The sequence below is a fragment of the Podarcis tiliguerta genome, assembly GCF_965153285.1.
Source record: "Podarcis tiliguerta genome assembly, chromosome: 5".
Taxonomy (NCBI): Eukaryota; Metazoa; Chordata; class Lepidosauria; order Squamata; family Lacertidae; genus Podarcis; species Podarcis tiliguerta.
Genome location: NC_139538.1, coordinates 76385579 through 76410983, shown reverse-complemented (window position 1 = coordinate 76410983; position 25405 = coordinate 76385579). Strand labels below are relative to the sequence as shown.

The window sequence follows — 25405 nt, the reverse complement described above, 5'->3', positions numbered from 1 at the left end:
TTCTGTTTTCAGTAAACCACAGTCGAGTTATGTATGAGCCCTAGCACCACAGGGTATAATAACTTAGGCTGTAACTAGTTAAAAGTCAGTATCTACCCATGTCAAAGAATATTATGGAGCCAATGGCAGCATGATTTGTACTGTCCACTCTAGTTCCCTCTCAGAATGAAAACCCCATTCCTTTATGGCAATGAGGCTTATCGAGCCCTGCACATTTAATGAAATCATTAAGAATGAATATTGAAAGCAGTAATGTGAAACAGGTAATCAATTACTAATCAGGGCAAGGTACTTGGGAAATTCTTCTTATGCACAGCTTTCTTGTGTAGTAAAAGTTAAATGTATAACATTTGAATTACCCTGAAGCTGGATGAACCAAATGTATTCAGCAAATGGTGACACAAGTCAGTAACTGTCATTTGCTTGTTCAAAGTAGTTGTGCTCAGATGGCCTTTAGTAATAATCCAATCCTATCTGTTATTAGAAGGGTGAGTGGAGACAAGTCATATCATAGCTGTCAAGTGTCCCTTATTTGAAGGGACAGTCCCTTATTCCAGCGCTATGTCCCACTGCTGTCCCTTATTGATGGAAGTCCCTTAAATGTTCCTTAAATGATGTCCCTTAAATTTCAAAGGAAGCAGCTCCTCTCCCTCCCTCCCTGCCGGCCAGGGAGGAGGGAGGCTCCAACTGTGTTGCTTGGCTGTGTTGCTCACCCAATAAGAAGTCTAAGAACGACTGGGGGGTGGAGCTTGCATGCCTTGTGTGTGGCTAGTTAATGCAAGCTGAGGGGTTTTTTGAATGCTGGACACCATTTTGTTGCACGTGCTGCTGCAAACTTTGCAGTGCAAAGCCAGGCCGGGGAGCCATCTTAAGTTGAGGCTGCATAGGCCTTGTGGTGCATGTGATTCAGATTCTATTCAGTTGAACCTCTGGTGACAGAGTTGGTTGGACAGTGTTCTCAGAGCTACCAGCATGAGTTTGACTAGACTGCAGGAGGACAGGAAGACTGGAGTGCCTGGAATAGGTGAGGCTGCAGGTCCCTTATTTTGGCTGCTGGTCCCTTATTTTCAAATCTGTAAATTGACAGCTATGAGTCATATTGAATTCTGCACCCACTTACCCCAGCAGGGTTGACAGTTATCAAGGGCAGTTATTCAATGCATTGCAAACAGTCTAGTTTTAAGATGCATGCGAAGGTAACACACTTCTTGGAAGGACATGCAAATTGCGCCTTTCCCATTTTGCATTTTATTCATCTTAAGACTTGTTTGTTTGTACAGTCATTTTGCCAGGTAAGGTCTGCACCGGTGTGATCCATTTTACTTAGTTTTGTGCAAATCACAGATTTCAATGATCTCTACAGAATACAAATAGAATTGGGACAGCAGAACAGACTATGTTAGCATCTGACCTACAAAAAGGTCATTTCTTTCCTACAGTTCTGGTTAGCTATTGTGCATCAGACCAGGCTATTGCTTAGCATCAATTTCCTACTAAAATCATGCATATATTCTAGAGCAGTCGAGTCACTTTATTGATGAGAATCTTATATGCATTGCAGCTATTTTAAAGAATTTCTTTGGGTGACAAAGAGGGAGGGGGAACACCAGCCTGCTGTCACTACATAGCATGACCAAGACCGGGACATCCATAACCAAAACAACCGTTACACCTGAAGTCCTTTTAATTCACATCTAGGGGCATGTGTGCTTCCTTTGGCTGAAGATTGTATGTAGCCATGTGAAAAAAGATAGACAGCTGTAATAGTGAAACACTGGAAAGGCCTGGGCATTCCATTTCTTCATTCATCAGTGGCACAGCTGCATTTTGAAATGGGACATTGTAGAAGTCAGGGAAGTGTAATGAGGGGCATCAGAGAATTCAATACAGAGATTACACCAAGCAGATAGATCAATAGAAAAGATTTGCAGAGTGGCATGAATTATACCAAGTCACAGCTGTGATGGTTTCCATCTGCGCCACTTGTGATGGAGATTGATGAGGACTGCTTCTCCTCAAGGTGCGAGCTTTTACTGATTTAGGTTGGTTGGTTGCTGGCAGCTGCCATTTCCTCAAATGTAGGTGAACCTTGGTAAGCAAAAGGGAAAGGGGGGGGGGAATGAAGTCTTTGTCACTGTGCATTACTGTGCTCAGTCAAAAAATAAAGAAGGGTATTAACAGAAGTGGATGTATTGGTTACATCTGCTAATAGTCCAGTGAACTGATAAGCTGAATCTGCTCTAAGATTCTCTTGAAAGAATAATGGTTGTTAACTGTTTCAGTTAATTGCATGCTAGAAATCAGCATAGATTTTTGAAAGGGCTGAGCTCACAGTTGAGCCACAGCATGGAACAAAGTAGGGAGATGCCTCTAGGAAGGGGAAAGAAACCTCATCCCCCACAAAACAAGACATGCTGAGCAAATTTCCTTTGCTGCATTCCAGTGCTGCAGGCCAGTTCAAAATGGAGATGTTTCAGATTTTCTGACATCACAAAAAAGTTCTGAAAGGGCAGTGTCATCTCTTTAGATGCACACAACTGTCATCTTGGTTTATTTTGCAAAGTGCCTTACACATTGAATGAATAAAACTTTATTTGCATAGCCAACAGGCCATAGCATCAAAAGACAAACACCAACAGAAGTACATTACAAATATAGTTAAAATCTTGTGACCTATTAAAACCCTAGGTAAATTAATAATCTCAGTATTTAAAACTTGGCAGAAGTAATAAAATAATAGTAATAAAACATAATGATAATAATCATAAAAACCCAGGCGAGGAATCCGGGTGACCACACTGATATCATTCAGATACCAGCTCTCAATCTCATTGCTCTCTCGATAAATTTGGCAACCTTCTCTGTTGTCGAGCTGTTCTGGTCGGCTAGAAGTGAGCACAATTTGGCTTCGCAAGAGCGGCCGGGGATGGCAGATAGGAGCGGCGTGATGGTCTCGTCCCTGAGATCTTTATATAGGGAGCAAGACAAGAGAACGTGTGACGCCGTCTCTACATAGCCAGCTCCACAGGGGCAGAGCCGGTTCTCAAATGGAATTTTTTGATATCTACCTTCAAGAACAGCTGACAGTAACATATTTAGTCTGGCCAGTGTAAAGGCCCGCCTAAGTTTTGGAATGGTTAAGGTAGACAAATAAGGTGCCCGAAAATCAAAATGGGAGGGGGGCAGATAAGCGTACCAAGCACTAAATTTCTTAATATAGGCCAGATTATTCTGCTGCTCAATATCCTTCAAGCGCTGATCGATAATGGTTTTTGCCTTGGGGAGACCCACTTTCAGGAGATGCTGTGCTTGTAGGCCACATGTAAGTAGTTTTTGATGCACTACTTTGGACCACCGACTTCTATGAGCGTCTCGTGCTACTAGAGGTAATAGTCCGGATGGGTTTAAATTTAAACGAAGCCAATAGTTGAATGTTCTTATCCAGGTCCGGGTCTCGACGGAGAGGAGGCCGGTCTCCAGCCGTAGGGCCGCATTTGGTACGCATGATGGAACGGCTAGAATCTGTCTTAGGAATTTAGACTGGACCGTTTCGAGTGTGCGGCAATGATTTCCCGTCCAGATTTGGGCCCCGTAGAGTAGTTGTGCCAAGGGTTTTGCTTGAAAGACCTCCAAAGCTGCTGGGATATGTCTGCCCTTCGTAAAATAAAAGCGAGACAGTATTTTGACGCTTTGAGATGCTTTTTCCCTAGCATATTTATGGTGGGCCTCCCAGGCCCCTGTTGACTGGAAAACTACTCCGAGGTATTTGAAAATTTTGACCTGTTCTATTGGCTGATTGTCCATCTCCCATCTGTGATGTCTGTGTCTCCTAGCGAAGACCATTACTTTAGTTTTTTGGTGATTAACCACCAATTGATCTCTCCTGCAGTAAGCTGAGAATTCTCTTAGTAGCCTTTTGAGGCCTACTTTAGTTCATGATAAGAGAACCGCGTCGTCCGCATAGAGGAGCACTGAAATTGATTTTTCGGCCAGTTTGGGGGCATGGATGTGATGGCCTGGGATTCCGATTCGGAGGATGAAACAGAGGAATCCCGGCCTGCACAGGAGTCCCCGCCTCCAGGGCCGGCTGAACTGGGGCAAGGCCTAGATGCTGAAGAGCCTGCACCTGTGGCAGTGCATCAGGAGCTGGCCCCAGGTGAAGCCCTTCTGGCCCCAGAGAGGCTTGACGACTCAGTGGCCACAGGTGAGCCTCCTCCAGGGCCCAGTAACCCTTCGGCCTCTCCTGATCTGCAGAGGTTTAGAGCAGAGAGGCGAAGGGAGCTGGTTGCCCCCAGGAGGAGTGCTCGCCTTAAGGCCAGAGGAGGCGGGGCTCCTGGGGGCCGGGACCGCCCCTGGCCTTAGAAGAGGATAAAAGCCCAGTCAGCCCGGCCCCAGGTTGCGGGAGCAACGTCGTTGTTGGCTTCGGACCTTCCTGCGTTCCTGATCCCTGCTCGGCCTCCTGTTCCTGACTATCCGGTACTCCTGTTCCCTGCTCGGCCTCCTGTCCCCGACCATCCGGTGTTCCTGTTCCCTGCACAGCCTCCTGTTCCAGCGTTCCTGTTCACCGCCCGGCACTCTGCCTCGGACCTTGCCCCTCTTCGTGTGGACTCTGCTACACCCAAGGTACCTTACCCCCGGGACCAGCACAGTTTGCTCCCGCCACCTCCCGCACTCCCCCTTCGTAGGGGTGCGTTCGGGAAGAGCCAGAGGCCATGGCTGAACAGGCGGCTGCACTGGTGGCTTTGGCCCAGGAGAATCAGGCCTTGTCTCACACCGTGCAGCAGCTCAGTGCCGCGGTTGAGGCACTTCAGCAACGCTTGGAAGCCCTACCGGCTCCTGGGGCCGACGCCCCGGCTCCGGGCAAGTACCCAGTGGCTTTGCCTGAGAAATTTGATGGAGCCCCGGCCAGCTTTCCCATGTTCCTGGCCCAGGCCAAACTGTATATTCAGGGGCGAGCCCGGAACTTTCCTGACGACCGTACCAAGGTGCACTTTTTGATTAGCTTGTTAAAGGACCAGGCGGCCAAGTGGGCGTTGCCGCTACTCAGGCAAGACTCCCCCTTGCTGGCAGACTATACGGGGTTTTGCAATCGTTTGGAGGCCGCGTTCGGCAACCCCCAGAAAGAGAGTCAAGCCAACCGGGCGATTCGGCATTTGAAACAGGGCAAGTCCACGGTGGCCACATATACCACGGAGTTTCGGCTGTTGGCACAGGACTTGACCTGGAATGACTCGGCACTGCGGGACCAGTATCTCGAAGGGCTTTCGGACGAGGTACTGGACCAGTTGGCCACAATGGAACGCCCCACCACGCTGGACACTCTCATTCAACGGAGTCTACAAATAGACGACCGGTTGGAGGATCGTCGTCAGGCTCGGGGTCGCCGACACTTCCAGTTCACGGCACCAGCTTTTTCCGGCAGCCCCACGGTCACAACTGATTTAACGGAGGAGCCTATGCAGCTCGGGGCAGTGCGGCCACGCCTTTCCCCCGCAGAGAAGGCGCGGCGTCGGGATGGAAATCTCTGTCTTTACTGTGGCGGAAGTGGACACTTCGCTCGGTCCTGCCCTGAGAAACGCCAGCCGCAGGGAAACCGCCAACCCCAGTAGCTGATGGCCCTAGCTACCGGGGGTCCCAAACCGTACAGAATGGGCCCGCACCAATGGACTTGCAACATCTTATGGTTTCGGTACGTTTATACCCTCCAGGTGGGCCCTGGATCCTCACCCATGCTTTGGTAGATTCAGGGGCAACCCGCTCCTATATGGACGCTGCTTTTGCCGCCCATCATCAGGTGCCACTTCGGAACAAGCCAGTACCGGTCCAGGTGGAAGCGATTGACGGACGACTTCTGCGGTCAGGTGCCGTTACTCAGGAGACCCAGCCTCTGGTTCTGTGTCTCCAGCAGCACCGGGAGTTGCGAACTTTGGACATTGCCTCTATGCCCCGCTTCCCCCTGGTGCTAGGGATGGACTGGCTGGAAGCCCACAACGTTCAGATTGACTGGGTCAAACGGACCGTGCACTTCCCAGTCCCATGTTCCCATGCTCAATCCGGAACGCTGGCGTCCGCGCCCTCAGAGGAGGCAGCACCCACGCTCCCAGCCGTGTACCAGGACTACCAGGACGTGTTCGAGGAACGGGGGGCAGACCAGCTGCCGCCGCATCGGCCTTTTGACTGCGGCATAGACCTCCAACCCGGAGCGCCTTTACCAGTGAGTCGCTTATATTCCCTAACAGAGCCAGAGCGCGAGGCTTTGCAGGACTTCTTGCGCAAGAACCTGGAGCGTGGGTTCATTAGGCCTTCCACCTCGCCCACCGCGGCACCGGTGCTTTTTGTTAAGAAGAAATGTGGGGAACTCCGCCCTTGCCATGATTACCGAGCCCTGAACAAAATTACCGTCCCAGACCGGTACCCCTTGCCCCTTATCTCGGAGCTGCTGGAGCGGGTGCAAGGGGCACAGGTGTTCACCAAGCTGGACCTCCGGGGGGCCTACAACTTGATTCGGATCCGAGCCGGGGATGAGTGGAAGACAGCGTTTGGGACCCGGTACGGGCAGTTCGAATATTTGGTTATGCCTTTCGGTTTGTGCAACGCGCCTGCTGTGTTTCAACGCTACATCAACCACGTGTTTCAGGACTTGTTAGACAAGTACGTGGTGGTGTATTTGGATGACATACTGATTTACTCCCGTGACCCGGCCCGCCATGAGGGACATGTCCGGACCGTGCTGCAGCGCTTGCGTGAGCACCGTTTGTACGCAAAGCTCAGCAAGTGCGAGTTCCATCAGCGGACTGTGGACTTCCTTGGTCACCGGCTCTCTCCAGATGGGGTGCAAATGGACCCGGGGAAGGTGACAGCGGTTCAAGAATGGGCGGCACCCCGGAACCGCAAGGACCTACAGCGTTTCCTGGGGTTCGCCAATTACTACCGGACCTTCATCGCTGATTATGCTCATCGCACCACCCCGTTGACCCGGCTACTGCGCCCAAAGACGCCGTTTTCCTGGGACAAGGAGGCAGAGGAGGCGTTTCAGGGGTTGAAGGCCTGTTTCCAGAGGGCACCAATCTTACAACATCCTGACCCCTCTCGACCCTTTGTGGTGGAGACCGACGCTTCCAGTACGGCTCTCGGTGCCGTCTTGTCTCAACAGATTGGTCCTGAAGCGCCACTCTTACCCTGTGCCTTCTATTCCCGCCAGCTCCTACCAGCGGAGCGTAACTATACTGTGTGGGAGCGGGAACTACTGGCCATCAAGGTAGCCTTTGAGGTCTGGCGCCACCATCTTGAGGGGGCACGACATCCGGTGGAGGTGAGAACCGACCACCGGAACCTGGAGTACCTCCAGACCACCCGCAAGCTGAACCAAAGACAGATCCGGTGGGCGTTGTTCTTTTCCCGGTTCCAGTTCCGGATCCGCTACATCCCTAGCTCTCAGAATCAGAAGGCGGATGCCCTGTCCCGGAAACCTGAAGACAACGCAGACACGGTACAGCAAGCAGAACCCACCACGATCCTACCTCCGGCTGCATTCCTGGCCACCCAGGAGGCGCAGCCACTGCAGGTTCGGGTGCGGGAACAGCAGCGGGTCGACGCTTGGGCCCAGGAACGACTCCGGGAGCTGGCTGAAGGGTCCAGCCCACAGTATCCGGGGCTGGTCCTGCATCAGGGCCTTCTGCTGCACCACGGTCGTCTGTACATCCCGCCAGGGCCACTACGGCTGGAGGTTCTCCGGATGGCCCATGATGCCCCAGCAGCGGGGCACTTTGGACGGTATCGGACCACCCATCTGGTCAGTCGAGAGTTTTGGTGGCCCCGCCTGAAGGCTGACGTGGCTCGCTACGTTGCTGGTTGTGATGTCTGCCGGCGCGCTAAGGGACCTACCGGGCGACCCCCCGGCCTACTTCAGCCATTGCCAGTTCCACCGCACCCTTGGCACACGGTTTCGTTGGACTTTGTAGTGGACTTACCCTCGTCTCGTGGCTGTACCTGCCTTCTGGTTTTCTCCGACCATTTCACCAAGATGGTGCACTGCGCTCCCTGTCCATCTGTACCCACAGCCAAGGAAACTGCTCAGCTGTACCTTCAGCATGTCTTCCGCCTGCATGGACTACCTGAGCGCGTGGTGTCCGACCGGGGCGTTCAGTTCACATCCCGGTTCTGGCAAGCACTACACCAGACCCTCGGGACGGAGGTCTGCCTCTCGTCAGCCTATCACCCACAGACCGATGGCCAGACGGAACGGGCGAACGCGGTGCTGGAGCAGTACCTCCGGTGTTACTGCAGCTACCAGCAGGATGACTGGGTCGACCACCTGGCATTGGCGGAGTTCGCCTACAATAACGCGGTGAATGCGTCCACCCAGCAGACCCCGTTCCAGGCCAGTTATGGTTATCATCCACGGCTGTTTCCAGAGGTGCTGCCGACATCCGCAGTCCCGGCGGTGACGGAGTGGCTTCAAGAGCTCCAGTCCCAGCAACAGCTTTTGGTGGAGCAACTGCACCAGGCCAAGGAAGCGTACAAGGCCCAGGCCGACCGCCACCGCCAGGTGGGGCCGGAACTTCGCGTCGGTGACCTGGTTTGGCTCTCCACTCGCCACCTCCACCCCTCTCGACCTTCGCGGAAGTTGGACGCCCGCTTCACCGGCCCGTTCCCTATCGTAGACCAAGTCTCTCCTGTGGCATTTCGTCTCCGGTTACCCGCAACCCTGAAGGTTCACCCGGTCTTCCACAGGTCCCTTTTGAGTCCGGTGGCCCCACCCGACGAGTTCCACCCGAACCGTCCCCGACCGCAGCCAGTGTTGGTTCGGGGAGAGCCTGAGTACGAGGTGGAACGCATCCTGGACTCCCGATACCGCAGGGGAAAGCTGCAGTATCTCATTGACTGGAAGGGGTACGGACCGGAGGACCGTTCCTGGGAACCTGCGGCCAACGTCCACGCACCTGCCTGCCTCCGAGAGTTCCATGCGACGTACCCCGGCAAGCCGGGTCCGGACCCTCGGTTGAGGGGGGGGCCTGGGAGGGGGGATGGTGTGATGGCCTGGGATTCCGATTCGGAGGATGAAACAGAGGAATCCCGGCCTGCACAGGAGTCCCCGCCTCCAGGGCCGGCTGAACTGGGGCAAGGCCTAGATGCTGAAGAGCCTGCACCTGTGGCAGTGCATCAGGAGCTGGCCCCAGGTGAAGCCCTTCTGGCCCCAGAGAGGCTTGACGACTCAGTGGCCACAGGTGAGCCTCCTCCAGGGCCCAGTAACCCTTCGGCCTCTCCTGATCTGCAGAGGTTTAGAGCAGAGAGGCGAAGGGAGCTGGTTGCCCCCAGGAGGAGTGCTCGCCTTAAGGCCAGAGGAGGCGGGGCTCCTGGGGGCCGGGACCGCCCCTGGCCTTAGAAGAGGATAAAAGCCCAGTCAGCCCGGCCCCAGGTTGCGGGAGCAACGTCGTTGTTGGCTTCGGACCTTCCTGCGTTCCTGATCCCTGCTCGGCCTCCTGTTCCTGACTATCCGGTACTCCTGTTCCCTGCTCGGCCTCCTGTCCCCGACCATCCGGTGTTCCTGTTCCCTGCACAGCCTCCTGTTCCAGCGTTCCTGTTCACCGCCCGGCACTCTGCCTCGGACCTTGCCCCTCTTCGTGTGGACTCTGCTACACCCAAGGTACCTTACCCCCGGGACCAGCACAATGGAACTCTGGGGATGTTAGGTGTTTGACCATGTCATTGATATATAAGTTAAATAAGGCTGGGGCTAGAATGCAACCCTGCTTGACTCCTTTGGTGGCTGGTACAGGGCCAATTAGTTGCCCATTTACTGAGGCTCTTACATATAACTTGGAGTCTTTATATAGGCTTTTTATCAAGAATAGTAATCTTTTGTCAATGTTGGTGGCATTGAGTTTCGCCCAGAGTTTGATTCGTGAAATCGAGTCAAAAGCCGCCTTTAGGTCAATAAATGCTGCGTATAGAATCCCACGTGTTTTGTTGACATATTTATCAATGAGATGTGCTAATACGAAGCAATGGTCTATTGTTGTTCTGCCCTGTCTGAAGCCGGCTTGCTCCTCTGCCAGAACTGCCTCAGTTTCCATCCAGTCGATTAGTTTAATGTGGAGGTGTTTGGCGTACAATTTGCTGGGAATGGGGAGGAGTCTGATGGGCCTTACACATTGTGTCAAATATGATAATACTTTTCCATTTCCATTGATACTGTGATGTACAGTGGTGCCCCGCAAGACGAATGCCTCACAAGACGGAAAACCCACTAGACGAAAGGGTTTTCCATTTTGGAGGTGCTTCACAAAACGAATTTCCAAAGGGCTTGCTTTGCAAGACGAAAATGTCTTGCGAGTTCCTGCGGGGATTTTTTCCTCCCCCCCCCTTTTCCCCAAGCCGCTAAGCCGCTTAACAGCTGATCCGCTAAGCCGCTTAACAGCTGATCCGCTAAGCCGCTTAACAGCTGATCCGCTAAGCCCGCTAAGCTGCTAATAGCGCTAAACCGCTAAGCCGCTAATGGGCTTGCTTCGCAAGATGAAAAAACCGCAAGACGAAGAGACTCGCGGAACGGATTCTTTTCGTCTTGCGAGGCACCACTGTATTTGGTTATCTATTCAGCATATCATTTTATTATTATTATTTTTTACATACCTTCAAGGATGAAAATACTTGAGAAATTAATGTAGTCCAGATTAAGCTACCAATAGCTTAATCTGGACTACATTGTCTTCCATTCGCTTCCTTCCAGAGAAGCGTTGATGGTAAACATGCATTGTTAACAAGAACTAAAAGGATTATTTTTTGTAAACTGCTTTGGAGTTTTTTATGCATTTTATGAAAAAGATATTCAAGATCACTCAGATATTTTTTTTTTTAACCTGGCCATTTTGATGTGGTGGAAGAAACCTGGGTGGAATTCTTACATTACTTCAGTGGTCATATATCCAGATTGTGACCTAGTCCTACCATTTGGCAGAGTAAGGCAGGTGCTGGAGACTGGGGAATGGTTATTAGAGCTCCTTTAAGAGATAGGCTGCAAGGAACAAGGAGACAATGGGTGTGGCCAACTGCAGAGAGTAAGTGGGATAGAATGAACTGGAAAGAAAATAAAGATTGACGTTTCTTGTATTAAATCAAAAGTTAATGTATGTTGTAGCACTGCCTTGCCTTGTTTCATAAGTCAAGGGAAATATACAGTGGTACCTCGGGTTACAGACGCTTCAGGTCACAGACTGCTAACCCAGAAATAGTACCTCGGGTGAAGAACTTTGCTTCAGGATGAGAACAGAAATTGTGCGGCTGCGGCATGGTGGCAGCTGGAGGCCCCATTAGCTAAAGTGGTACCTCAGGTTAAGAACAGTTTCAGGTTAAGAACAGACCTCCGGAAAAAATTAAGTTCTTAACCTGAGGTTATGAGGTATGTGGCAAGGTGTTGGGAGGACAAGTTGCCTGTGCCCTCTAAGCTAACCTGATGCCTTCAGGAGGATGCTGTCCCCTCATCGGTATCAATATAAGATTCAGTTGCTAATCCAGTAAGCTTTTGGATATGAAATGGAGGCTCCAATTTGACATTTGGATCAGACAGCAAAATGTTTTGGATTGGCCTTGATCCAGATTGAGTGAATCCAGATGAACGTCTGATTAAATTCCTGTAATATAACTGCTTGTAACCTAGTTGTCTGGAACATGCCTTATGGTGAGGAGGAAAATTCTACTATCCCCTTGCTTCCCTAGATTTCTGACTGGAGAGAGAATTACAGTAAAAAAGGTCTTTGATTTCAAATCAAAGGGTTCTTCCTCAGGTGAAACTTTTGAGGAAGTTTGAGGGAAGCCAAAAGAGTTTTGTTGAGGCTAGTGATCCCCCCCCCCAAGAGGTTTCTCTCATGGTGCCACAATGACTATATATTTTTGTTAAGGATTTATTGTTGTTGTTGTTGTTTAGTCGTTCAGTCGTGTCCGACTCTTCGTGACCCCATGGACCAGAGCACGCCAGGCACTTCTGTCTTCCACTGCCACCCGCAGTTTGGTCAGGTTCATGTTTGTAGCTTCGAGAACACTGTCTAACCATCTCATCCTCTGTCGTCCTCTTCTCCTTGTGCCCTCCATCTTTCCCAACATCAGGGTCTTTTCCAGGGAGTCTTCTCTTCTCATGAAGTGGCCAAAGTATTGGAGCCTCAGCTTCAGGATCTGTCCTTCCAGTGAGCACTCAGGGCTGATTTCCTTAAGAATGGATGTGTTTGATCTTCTTGCAGTCCATGGGACTCTCAAGAGTCTCCTCCAGCACCATAATTCAAAAGCGTCAGTTCTTCAGTGAAGGATTTATATGGAAGCACAAAACAAACAAGAAATTCATACTCGTGTTAGTGGTTGTTTTGCTGAACATTTCTGGTAGCATTGGAAGTATCCCCTCTTTACTAAGCCTGGCCCTGGCTGGGGAGGATGGGGTATAAATAAAAAAAATATTATTATTACTATTATTATTATTATTATTATTGATTTTCATTGATTCTTGACTCAATTGGCTTTTGTTTGTCCTCATCTATGTGAAAAAGTGAACAATCTCAGTGACTCCCCCCTCCCATTTACGTCTTTGAATTTCTCTTTTTGAGCTGAATATTAAAATGGGAAAACATTTGATGCAACTCTAGTTTCTTTTACATATTTCCATATCTATTTTCATTTATGAAGAATAGTTTTATTTATATAGCTGTCTAGGGGACACCTCTCCCACCCGCCTGAATAGGAGAAATATGTTGCAGCATATTAAGTTGTGCACTAGCAAAAGCCAGGTACCTTTGGCAGATCATCCTCTGACAGTTCAGCAAAACTGGAAAGGAACTTTATAGATGCAAATTATGTTTACCATTTGAGTGCTTTTTTGATAGCAAAATATTTTGCAAATGCAACCCTCGTTAATCTCAAAAGACTCCTCCAAGGTAAAGATCTATTGACATGAACATTTTACATAGCGGTGAGGTGAGGTATCATCTGACTGAACAGAAGGCACATAGCAGATCAATGGAAGAACTTAGGATAAAATCTATGGAACCTCACTCTCAAAAGCAGACATGCTGTCTCCAGTGGCAATCATCATCCAGGAAGAGAGAAAGAGAGTCACCTCGAAGTAATTCCTCTATCCCGTATTTCAAAAATCAATTTCATTTTCATCCCAGCATCGCCCAATGTCATCTTTATGCTGACAGTGTCAAGTATCTGTCCCAGAGAAATTGCATTTCTGTGCTGAGTCAGATTTCCTCCCTCTGTATATATTTGTGTTTGTTCTTCTCAGCCTGGTGGGGAAATGGTTTTGATGTGGCAGGTCACTTTGCTCTCTGACACATGGGATGTCCAAATCATAGTCAATGTCTTAGCTTAAGGTTAAAGTTTTTTTCTGTAGCTTGTAGAGAAGACCTCTAACTCTTTGCCTTCTGTTTTCACGCAATTTATGATGCTCAGTATTATTACATCCATTAAAACTTTATCTAGACTTCTTCTGAAGTCTCAGGCCTTCAAACTCTTTGAAGGGCAGGTTGTCACCTTCACCCCTCACGTCATAAATTCAGTGTTACAGTTGCATCACTTTCCATATTAATGTTGCATTAAAGAGTATAGTGATGACAACAACAATAGTAAAAATTTATCAAATTTCTGTACCACCCTTTATACAAAGATCAGAGCAGTTTACAATATAAAAACACAGGAATACATACCATTATAACAAACAAAAACAATACTGCCCAGTTTAAAAGACCATAGATTGATTGATTAATTAGATAAAAGCTTGGGAAAAGAATGTTTTTTTCCTCGCGCTGAAAGATATGTAAAGAAAGTATCAGGTGAGCCTCCCTGAGGAGAGCATAAAGCACCAAAAATAGGTAGTATAAGGCTTCATGGCACTATAATTTTGTCAGATACTGACAAGTAGGGCTTGACCTTTACACAAATACCACTTCTGTGTGGTTTTATCTCACCAAGCGCTGAGCGTGTAGAAACCATGTGTGTTAAATAGGATCACAATAGATCAGTGGTGGCCAAACTCGGCCCTCCAGATGTTTTGGGACTACAATTCCCATCATCCCTGACCACTGGTTCTGTTAGCTACAGATGATGGGAGTTGTAGTCCCAAAGCATCTGGAGGGCCAAGTTTGGCCACCACTGCAATAGATGAATGGTCACATCAGATGCTGAACTAAACAGCTCGCATTAGCATGGTTATTTCCATGTCATCAATTTCCTCCACATAGTCTCTAAATTCTTACACTATCATAGGAATACTGTCGGCATGCAGAGGGTCAAAAGGCCAGCTGGCTAGCCCCCAGCTGAGTCGTCTCCTTCCAGCCATCCCTCTGCGAAGACCCATCGGCCTCTGCTCCGACGTAAATCAGCGACCCAGGTTTCAAAGCCAGGGCACACTATATCAGCAGAGCGAACTGCGCACACAGAATAGGCGTGAGACTTGTGGAAGCATACTACAGCTACGGATTTATTAATCATAAATCAGGACAAAGAAACATGTCGTCTCTCTTTGTCTTCTCAGAGAGACAGAGAAAAGCAAAAGCTATACACACAATGGAAGTTCCCAGCATACTGTGCTGGAATATAAACAGACACGTGACACATAACAATCCCATGTTTGCTCCTTAAGGTGGAATGGAAATTCTCAACAAATATTGAGTCAGACAGTTGGTCCATCTAGCACATTATTGCCTGCACTGACCATCACCAGCTCTCTGTGGTTTCCGAGAGGAGTCTTTTCCTACCCTAGATGCAGATGATTACACCATGGACCTTCTGCATTCAAAGCAGATTCTCTATCACCAAGGTATAGCCCTCATAAAAAATGGCTAGCCTGCAATGATGTTACTAGCCCACACAGAACTTGTAAGTTGTAAAACAAAACCCAACTGCTATAAAGCTTCCCTGTCTGCTTATAAATGTGGGTGACCAAATATATGGCTATTAACAGCCCCGCTAGAGTGAAATAAGTACGTCCAAATAATAATTTCACCAGAGGCTGGGTAGATGCCATAGACTCAAGTAAAATATTCTTGCTGCCTATCTTGAACATCTCAGATATGAGGAAGGAAGAACATTTCAGTATAAATTATTTAGCAAATTGTGGTCTATGGCTAGCTTCACTTGAGTAACTTTTAATTGTGTGTCTAAGATTTTTTGATTACATGGCATTAAAAAGATGGAAAGGTGATGCTCCCCCTTTCCCGCCACTGCAGTTTGTTCTCCCCAGTGAGACTCTGAGGAACTAGGAAAACAATTATCTGATCAGATGGGTAAGTGTCATCTGCAGTAAGGCGTATAATAGATATTCTGGTACGAAAGGAATAAATAAATTGGAGCTAGCAGTGGTATGATGTTGCTTAATGTAGCCAAACTGTTATAAGGGGAAAAAACTGCACCTTTTCCCTTATGGGGTATCCAAGAGCCCTATAGAGGCTTTATGTAGGTTCCCTATTGGAAGGAGACAATAACAGAGGCCAACCAGAGAATATTGAGAAGCAAAGAAGCTAGTAAGCATGATCTTAACTGTTGCAACAGGATGCTCACAACCACATGCAGGAGGCAGGCGGGACCCAGAACAATGGTGTGCAAGACTTTTGAATTTGCCCACCCTGTAGCTCAAGACCACCCCCAAACATCCTACATACATCATAGAAGGAGGCGAGCTACAGCAGAAATACATCACAGGGGGCGGTCTGCAACAGAAATCCTGTCTGGCAGGATACTGATAATGGTCACTTGATTGCTTTACCTGGGCAGCCTGACCATTCGTTTTGAGATGCTAAATACTTTTTTTGAGATGCTAAATATTCATACACAAATACACCATTGAGACAGGTAAGCAAAAGACAATGGAGAAGCTTTCCCATTTTCTTCCTCCTCGCAGAGAAATATTTGAGGTCAGTTTGGGAGAGTCAAAATGGTTTCAGGATTGCTCTACTATTTCAGACACGTGGTTTATATACTTATGTATGTGTTTGCCTTGTAAATTTATGAACATATGATTTATATATATACGAGATCTTAGAATTGCTATACCACTGGTGTCATACGCAGACTTACTACCTCATTTGTTGTTTATGAAAACTAGGCCTAAATCAGATTTCCCTTTTTCTTTTCACAACTAAAAGCTCTCTTTTATTTAGAAGAACTATGGTGTTTTGGATTCAATGGGTACCTGGGTAGCCACCTTTTGCATTCAAATGCTACATTTTCAAGGTGATAATTGGAAGCCTCTCACAGCTATCAGCACACTGAAATATAATTTCCTTTCCAAACAGTCCAGTTCCTGCAAAACCAAAAAGGGGAAGAAGGAAGATGGGGGAGAAATAAAAGGAAGAAGATGACAGGAATGTAGGCAGTTTCTGATTGTTAAGGACTGACTCAAAAAGTGGCAGTTACTTGACATGAGTATAGTGTCCCTGGAAAAAAGTTTAGTGGCATTTTTTCCTATATCAATGGGCAGGCGATTGTTGGTCTTTACATTCTATTAGAATCAATTTGCTCTTGTGTGTGTGTACGAAAAAAGTGTTAAAGCAGAATTTTAATAGGCACCTTTTGAACCTAGTTTTTCCAGAATGGTGGTTGTTTTCTGAGAGATTTAGCATAAGAGATGTTAATGGGCAGCAATGTTGCATATATTATATGCACTGTGCTAAATATTTAATAGTACGAGATATTCTGCTTTATTTGTTAGGAGCCACTTTTTATTGCACTGGATATTTTGGCTTAGGATGGGTTATCTTTTCCCTTTTCTATCTTCCTCAGTGAAATTATAATTGCTTAATGATGGGGGAGGCGTTTCTGAGCAAGCTCTGCACTGTAAGAAACTTGAGTTGCTAGCACGTAAAATGTGTGCCAGGAGTCGTTATCGGTTCCAGTCGATGGGTACAGACTTGCTTGTTCAAATTAGTGTGTTAGCTCTGGCTCACTTCCTGTAGTCACTGCGCCAGAACAATGCATGCGACCTCTCGGATTACTATCTTTGTTCGACAGATATGCAGAATTAAGTAAGTTGTGTTTTTTTAAAGGAAGCATTCTAACATTAAGTTCAGGTGGAAGAGGTAGTAATTTGATGCTCCAGTAACTTTGAGACAACCTTTATTTTAGAAGCTTTTCTGTTTTTGCTGCAGCCGTGCAGATAAATGTATTTAAAGTGAAGAAAAGGAAGAAATGTAACTTCTTAATTGGAACTGGTGGTGGCTTTGGGTGCATAGCACTGGTTTTCACATAGGGCAGGATGTGGAGAATACTGACTTTAAAAGATGATAATAACGATGATGATGATGATAAATAACAACAACAATATAAAGATGAACTCCATTACGCTAACCCACAGTACAAGAGTATGGGGCCCTCTACCTGTGAGCTGCCATGTAAAACACGATCTGAAGGCACGTAGAAAATGCCTGTCTGGTGCACAATGAGCTATATGGAACGATGACATTCAGCATCTTTTGAAATCAGAGGTTCAGCACCAATCAAGCTGGAAGTAAAATGGAAACTTGTGCAACCTCACCCTCCAAAACCAGGGGAACTGGGCTTGCTTATAACCCCCATTACCATGAAGGTAAATTAAGGCTTAATTGTATCCTTGAGGATACAAACTTATTTCCCTGTGTCTGATTACCACTTGGATAAAACTGTGCTACCAGGCTGGCTCTGGGCTGCTGACTGCTGCTGTTGCCGCCACCGTTGAAGGGGAAATGGGGATGTCTGGTGGTACAGATCTCCTGCCCCCTTCCTCCTTTGTTTTGACCAATCGGGGAAGGCTCAGGCATCATGGGCAGGCGACGAACTATTGCCCAGTTTTTAATAAAACTCTGTGCATTTATGTTTCACAGGGTGCGAAAGAAGGGCTTTGCACCTTTATACAATATGCAGGTGTACTTAGGCCCAGGATCTTTTGCCTCACCATCCCCACTACTGACTCCCTGTTGCTACTTAGCTTCTAAAAAAGGGGGGGCGGGTCCCCCGGATTCATTGAAAAAAATCTGGTAACCATAGTCTTGTGTAATTATTATACATATGTGCCATACTGCCATGTAGGGCTATAAATACAAATCAAATCACCAATAACTCAACATGCTTAAATAAAGAGATCTTTATAAAGAAAGACACCACCAATCTATCACACACACACCCAAAAAAATGAGACAAGGGGTTGTGGGAGAGATGGGCACAGTACAAAAGCCTGACCCAGAGAAATTATATTTGGAGATTGATGACTCCTGCCTTCCCCCTCTCCCATCACACGCCACTGAATGACAGCAACTGATATGTAGAGTCTGGCTCTCCCCATCCGGATCACTTGTTTTTGCATCCTTCCATGCTGGGATCATTTACTCACCTTCTCTGTGGAGCGGGAACATGGTTGCAACCTTATTCCTTTGAAGCTTTAAGTGGCGATGTTTCCCAGTAACTGCTACCTGGGATTCTTTAAACTGGAGATGACAGGGATTAAACCTTGGATCTTTGGCTTGCAAACCATGCACTGTACTACTAAGCTATCCTCCCCTTAGAGTGTTAATTGCAGGGAAAATAGTGAATGGTGAGGATCATGGCAGAGTGTTAACATTCTGCCTTTCATATCTGCCTTTGTACCATTTACTGCTCTGAGCCTTTGGAAATTATCAGCATGCACGATGGATGTAGTCTGACGGCTTTCACCAGAGTTGTTCTTACTACATAGTCAGACATCCTGGAAACCTAGGGATAAATTCATTGGTTCACAAAACCCTTACAGGCCTGCTGGCATACTCCATTTATTTTCGGCTTCCAGCCAGACTTCTACCAAACAGCACATTCATAAGCTGCCATCAATCAATCTCTCTCCAGTGCTAGTGCAGTAAATCTAAACCTAAATCCAGCAGACCATGTGCTGCTTCCTAAACAAGTTGGTAATTGTTTAAAAGAACACACAAAATCAGCAGAAGAAATGCAGAAAAGATTATGCAAGCAGTACAAATACAGGTTAGTGATTTACCGGGCTCTTTGTGGACAGCTGCTTCCCTGGCCTTTTCCATTTGTGAACTGGCCACTTTTTTAAAGGCAAACAAATGTCGGACACATCTACTTGTCATTTAGTGACTATTACCATATTATGTGGCAGTGAATTCCATCAAGGCACTATGTATAGTACAAAGTACTATATTTCGTACTTACTTTTATCTCTTTCCTGAATCTCCCTTGACACAATTTTATTGAATGATTCCTAGTAGAATCCTTTCTCCTGTCTACACCATCATTTTGTAGAAGCTCTGCAATCAGTCTTCCACCCCCTCCCTGCCTTGTGGAGGACATAGTTTCCCCCTCTGGAAAATAATAACATTGATAGTCCCTGTGTTAGATCATGCTCCACTCATTCCCTTGCGAAATCTTGCTGATCCCAAACAGAAAAAGAGAGATTATGATTGCTATATTTATAAGCAATTAAGTAATGAATGCTGTTAGAGGAATTTCCATTTTAACACATTAACATATTATGGAACTTTATAGCTCTGACTACTTATTACTCAGAATGTAGAAAACATAATATAATGCAAAATAACCTAATAAACAATAATTATCTTAGACATCACCATTTTATTTTAAATGCCCAGGCTGTTAAGGAAGCTAAACCATCCTAATGATTCATGAAAAAGAACAGCATTTCTCCCATTAGGAGAATAATCTGGAGAGAGATTTCTGTCCCACAAATTTAAGGAAATATACTTACCAACTGGGTCAAGTTTCAGATATGGCCCAACAAGAATCTAAGAATGTCAAGGAAAGGTTTGTAGATGATGAGAAATTAACCAAGATAACAAAGACTGAAGCAGTGAGATCAGAACTGGGTCACTAGGTGATAAAATGAGGATCACGACTACCATTCAACATATCCAAGATGCACAGATCTCTACAAATAAAGTGGCTTTCATGAACTCTTGAACAAGGATTGGAATGTTTGGTGCCCACAATTATCACACAGACAATTGAAGGCAAAGAACACAACTAAGGACAGTGATGGCTCCTTTCACTTGTAGCAGAGGAGATGCTCTTATTTGTTGTCATTTGTTGCCTTGGACAGCTCCAAGGAGGCCCTAGTGACCGAACCATTGTCTGGAGGCATACAGAATATACCTCTGCAGGAACAAGCACTGATCTGAAACCTTATGTAGGCTCACAAAACATAAAGGGTGGCAGGTTCCACATTCCTGGAGAGGCTGGCTGGCTGAAGGATGCTTCCCATATTTCGTAGTTGTTTTCTTTTGCAGGGCTGAGGAAACAGGCACTATGGGGATTTGAGTCAGGGCTGCATCCTCTGGCCAGGAGACCCCTGAATAAGATATTGATTGTTCTCCCACTGTCAAAGAAGTCTGAAATATGTCCTCATCGTAGCCCATTGCTATGTACTGCAAGGTCCCCAGATCATAGGCTGTGACAAGCAGGATCCCTTCATGGAATCAAAAGTCTTCTGTTGACAGAAGTACCCTTTCCATTTACAGAAACTAAGTCTAGATCAGGGGTCAGCAACCTTTTTCTGCCGTGGGCCGGTCCACCATCCCTCAGACCATGTAGTGGGCCAGACTATATTTTGAAAAAAAGAAGAACAAATTCCTATGCCCCACAAATAACCCAGAGATGCATTTTAAATAAAAGCACACATTCTACTCATGTAAAAACACGCTGTTTTTCAACTGGATCCTGTATCTGTGTGTTTAACAGTAGCTGGATCAGCAGCAACTAGAAGGTGATACATTTATCATCTACTGATTTATAGGTCAAGTTTATTTTAAAGGCACAAGAGCAAGCCAGGCTATTAAAACAAACAAACAAACAAACAAAAAGACAATTTAATCTAACCTTAACTAAACCAAACCTTGGTAGTATAAAAAGACTATCCCTCTGCCAGTCAATTGACAACCTTAAATCACTTGCATGATTTTCACTGAACACTTAATGTCCAATTCATTTTGCCTTGGTTCCCTTAATTTTTAATAGGTATGGGTGTGGAAGACGGTGAGGCACAATTTAAAAAGGCATTTGCCAGTGTCATTCCTTCCTTCCTTACTTTGTAAATCCATTAAATTGTGGTTAATATTGCAAAACCTTTATAAATTTAATTTTGGACCCCTTGACACCTGCAATTAACTCCAGATAGTTTTAAATTATGATAAATATCCTTTTGAGGATTACAGAGTGTAATTACAATAATACAGTGAATGTCTGATTATATATACAGAATATTCACATATAGATTGTCTAATGATAGATTAAGCTCTCCCAAATAATTTTTAATTGCACTTTTATGCTGCCAAGGGATTGGTTTGATTAAGGTTAGAAAATGAAAAGCTAAGTTAATTCTTGTACCCATAGGCTGTCTTTCAATCTAACACTGTTACATATAGCTTGATATCATGTTTAAGGATAAAACAACTGATCAGAGGAAAGATATTCCCCATGCCTCTACTCCAGTGCTGCTTTTAATACTTAAGATAGCACAGAAATTTTAGTGTTTCCCAAATTGTATTTATTTACAAAAATCTTTATATACTGCTAATTCATTAAAAAAAAAAACCAAAGCAGTTCACAGCTGTACATAAAACTATACAAAAACTATACAATCAAAATTATATACAAAAGTTAAACTCGTATAACTATTGCAGAAAAATATATTCTGAATTGCTTGCATAAGCCTGACAGAACAGAAAGGTTTTCAGCTGGCGTTTAAAAGCTGAAACAAAGATTCCTGCTGAATTAAATAATCATTTGTTACATTTACATACTGTCCATTCAACTAAGTTATTCAAGCAGTTTACATAAAAATAACATTTGTCCCACCCCACTCTGAACACAGCTAAAATGCTCCCTACTTCTGCATAGGTGGAGCCAGACAAGCAATTAATTAACCACAGCATCAGAAGAAAGAAATGTGAATAATAGTTACTTATTATCAAGTAGTTGAAGCACCATTGTTTGAAATGAGAAAAATACCTTTATTTAGTGTGTTTTTTTTGGTCTCAAAAGGCACCTCCTAAAAAAAGTAAAAAGAATGGCTCTGTTATCTGTGAAAACCCCAATATTCTCTAGTTTCTTTGCAGATTTATCCTTCTACATTATTTCCCCAGATTTCATTTTTGGAATAAAATGGTCTGGTACACCATCTTGCAAGTTGGTAGGGATAAAATGTGTAATTTCCAGAACAGTATGTGTTTCAACATCAGTGCATGATGATCTCCAAAAAGTATGAATTATCTCACCGTTTGTACCTCCTTCTCTCTCTATTTTAGAAGATAACTTTTGTTCACCATCATTACAAAACTCTAAAAGGCAAAGGTTAGGGAAAGTGCTGGAGATTAAAGAAGCTGATGGATTCCTCCATAATACATTTTTGTGTAGATTCTTCGCTTTAAAGTAGCAGCACAATTGGCAAATGTTCCACGTGCTTGAAACAACAGATTTGGATCATGAACGTTAGCTATAAAGTGCAAGCTGTTGTATGTGTTTGTTTACTGCAAGGTAATAAGTACTTTCCTGGAAACTAATAGATTTGAGGTAGTGCTTTTTGCATATTTTCATTACCCCTTGTTCTCAAAAGATCTGGAGCTTGAATCGGGAACCTCAAGAATTTTGGTCTAAGATGCTGGCATATGCTCAGCCCTCAGAACCTTTTTTGTGGACCTGGTTCTGGCAGCAACCATAGTCTCCACCATTGCTTGGCCCCCTTTCTCTTGTCCCTTTGGGTGTCCTTTCATAGCCAATGCAATTGATCTAAGCCTCATTCTCACAAACTAAATCAGAGTATATGCAAATTGCCAAAAAGGGGTGGCGAAATTGAGCGGGGTATGTATTGGCTCAGTCATAAACGGAGTGCAGCATCAGCTCTTGCAGTTATCAGGTAGTGCAGCATCTCTGAATCGGTGAGATTGCTATAAATATTAGAACTAGAGCCTGACATTTCCCCCCTATGTTTGGATTATAGAGCTTTGTGCTATCCTGCTGCAGAATCGTTTCTGAGGTCCGATTTACTCAGACATGACTTTCTTAGCTCCATACAGGCCCTGATGAACGTGTGTGTGTGTGTGTGTGTGTGAGAGAGAGAGAGAGAGAGAGAGAGAGAGAGAGAGAGAGAGAGAGATGCATGGCCTGTGATTCTAACAGTGGACCCTAACTGGAGGATACATTAGGAATTGTGATGGTGGTATATTGAATGTACCTTTGAGGGGGCAGGTAATTGAACAGTTCCTGTTGTGCTCTGTTAGCTGCCTGGTATGGTTTAGTCCCAATTGGGTGTCATTCTGAGCCTCAGAATTGGGGTTGCTCTCTCCCTGTGTTACCAGCTTTTGCTTGGCTTCTGTTTGGCCATGTTTCACTGTTGCTGTTTTCTGAGAAATAATAGTCTGTTTGAGAGCCTACCTGTCTCTGCTGTGCACTGTCATGAGAACAGGGCATATCTGGGCCTGTGACTCCCCCTGCGACTCATAAGAAATCCAGATGAGTGGAATGGTGTTTTTTAAAATGCAATTAATTGAATTTATGAACTTTAGTAAACAGAAGGAATAATTTCAAATACATTTCACCCCCCCTTTTTTCTTTTACATCTCTTGCATCCCTGACTCTTACTTAGACACTTGGCATTTAAGATACAGGGGTCTTCATAATTCAGTACACCTGCTTTAGCTGTTTTCAAGTTTGTAAATCTGCAAGTCCACATGTTGTGGATTTGATGCTAAATATTCAATTAGCTTCTTATAGTGGTAATTAATTACATATGCTGTTAACACGCCTAACTTATTTATTATTTAGGACTATTTTGCCTGGACAACTGTGTAGGTGTAGGATGTGAATTTAGAAGGAAATCTGCATTACAAGCAGACTCTAAAATAGGCAACTCCCCCCCCCCCTTGATTTCCTGGCTGTAAATGCTATGCTGGAATGCAATAATATCTAGTTTGTGTGGCACTGCTAGAACAAGTCACTCTGGATAAGTGCTTTCCCTCACTCATCAAACCATCACCTTCCTATACTGCAGATCAAGCTGTGGGGTCCAGTGGCTGCTGGCATTGCCAAAATGAGCTACTCAAAGAGCTGTTTAGTATGCCATACAAAACTGAAATATTTAAACTTGAGAGCTGACCTGATAGCACCCTGCTGTATAGCCTGCACTAAATTGCCAGATCTTGTAAAACTGCATGATCTGGGGAAGCACAGTGCTGGTTCCTAGGAAGTTAACCTTATCCTTGCTAGAATATCTGTGGCATTCTAGTGTTTTCTTGCAGGTGATGTGGAATTGTAGGCAACAATCAATTAAAGAACTAAATTTGATTGGTGAAAACTTATTTGCTGACCATAGGAAGGTGAAAAGAACTGAGAAGCTGCCTGCACTTGGAAAGATGCTCAGGACAGCTAGGTTTCCCCCCCCCAACATTAAACAAAATTTTAATTGAAAAATACTGTTAATGACATTCATGAATTTGGATATATGACAGTTATTGACAATTGAGCAAGTTAAGGTTAACTGGATCATATAATAAATATGTGTGCAGATGAACCTGGAAGTGAAGCCTGGAATCTGTGGCTTCATGCTTGCAAGCTGGATTTTCAAAAAGTGAAAGAGAGAGTGCGAGAGAGAACTTGCCTCTTAGCAGCAGAAAGCAATGCATAACAACCAAATAAATCTTAATCTGCTTGATCCAAAGATGAATTTGTGTCTCTGCTTATTTCAAACTGGCAGACTCTTATAAAGGATGGTGTTCATTTCTCTCTTAGCCAGCAGCAATATATGTGATACAAATAGCCCTAGCTGTTGCGTGTTTCCCAAATGCCTAGAAAGAAGAATATCTAAGAAAAGAAAATGTTATTTGTGTAAAGCATCCCCCCCCCCTTCACAATGAATGTTGGCAGCAAATTGTAAAATGGATGCTTCATGATGAGGCAATCTTTTCCTGGGCTGTTGAGAGAGGAGAAATGTTTGGTGCTTGTTCTTTTCACCGTTAGCCTGGCCTTCACAGAACAGACCAAATGTAAATTGCAGGCAGCTTTATGGTTTTCAATCAGATTCCCTATTTCACTGGGCCAGTCAGTTCTCTGCCAAGCTCACAGGGGTTTTGTAGCAGAAGTGAGACATGGCTCAATGTGGTTTATAAACTTTGAGATAGCAAATCAAGCTTTAAAAAAGATGTCTTACAGCTTGTTTGGTTAACAGATAACAAGTAGTGGTTTAAAATGTCATGATGGGTAAGAAAGAGACTGTGGGCACAATTCTGTTTGATCCATGTGTAGAGAGCGGGGCAAAAGCATTGGAGGCCAATATAACTCCAAGCATTCCATGTATCACAGCCAGATACTCACTTAAAAGAAGGCCCTTCAGTATTTCACCCTGCGGTATTCATCAACCAGCATCTCCCAATGCCCTCAGTATCTATTC

General features: G+C 45.4%; 1 protein-coding gene and 1 long non-coding RNA gene across 3 annotated transcripts in view; one reads left to right on the top strand and one right to left on the bottom strand.

Moving 5' to 3' along the window:
* NRG3 (neuregulin 3) overlaps positions 1-25405 on the top strand; it is a 602711-nt gene that overhangs the window by 373144 nt on the left and 204162 nt on the right. The window lies entirely within an intron of this gene.
* LOC310677330 overlaps positions 3222-25405 on the bottom strand; it is a 78923-nt gene continuing 56739 nt past the window's right edge. The window contains exon 3 of the long non-coding RNA XR_014511081.1: positions 3222-3231. This is a non-coding gene — a long non-coding RNA (uncharacterized lncRNA). The remainder of the gene's footprint in view (positions 3232-25405) is intronic.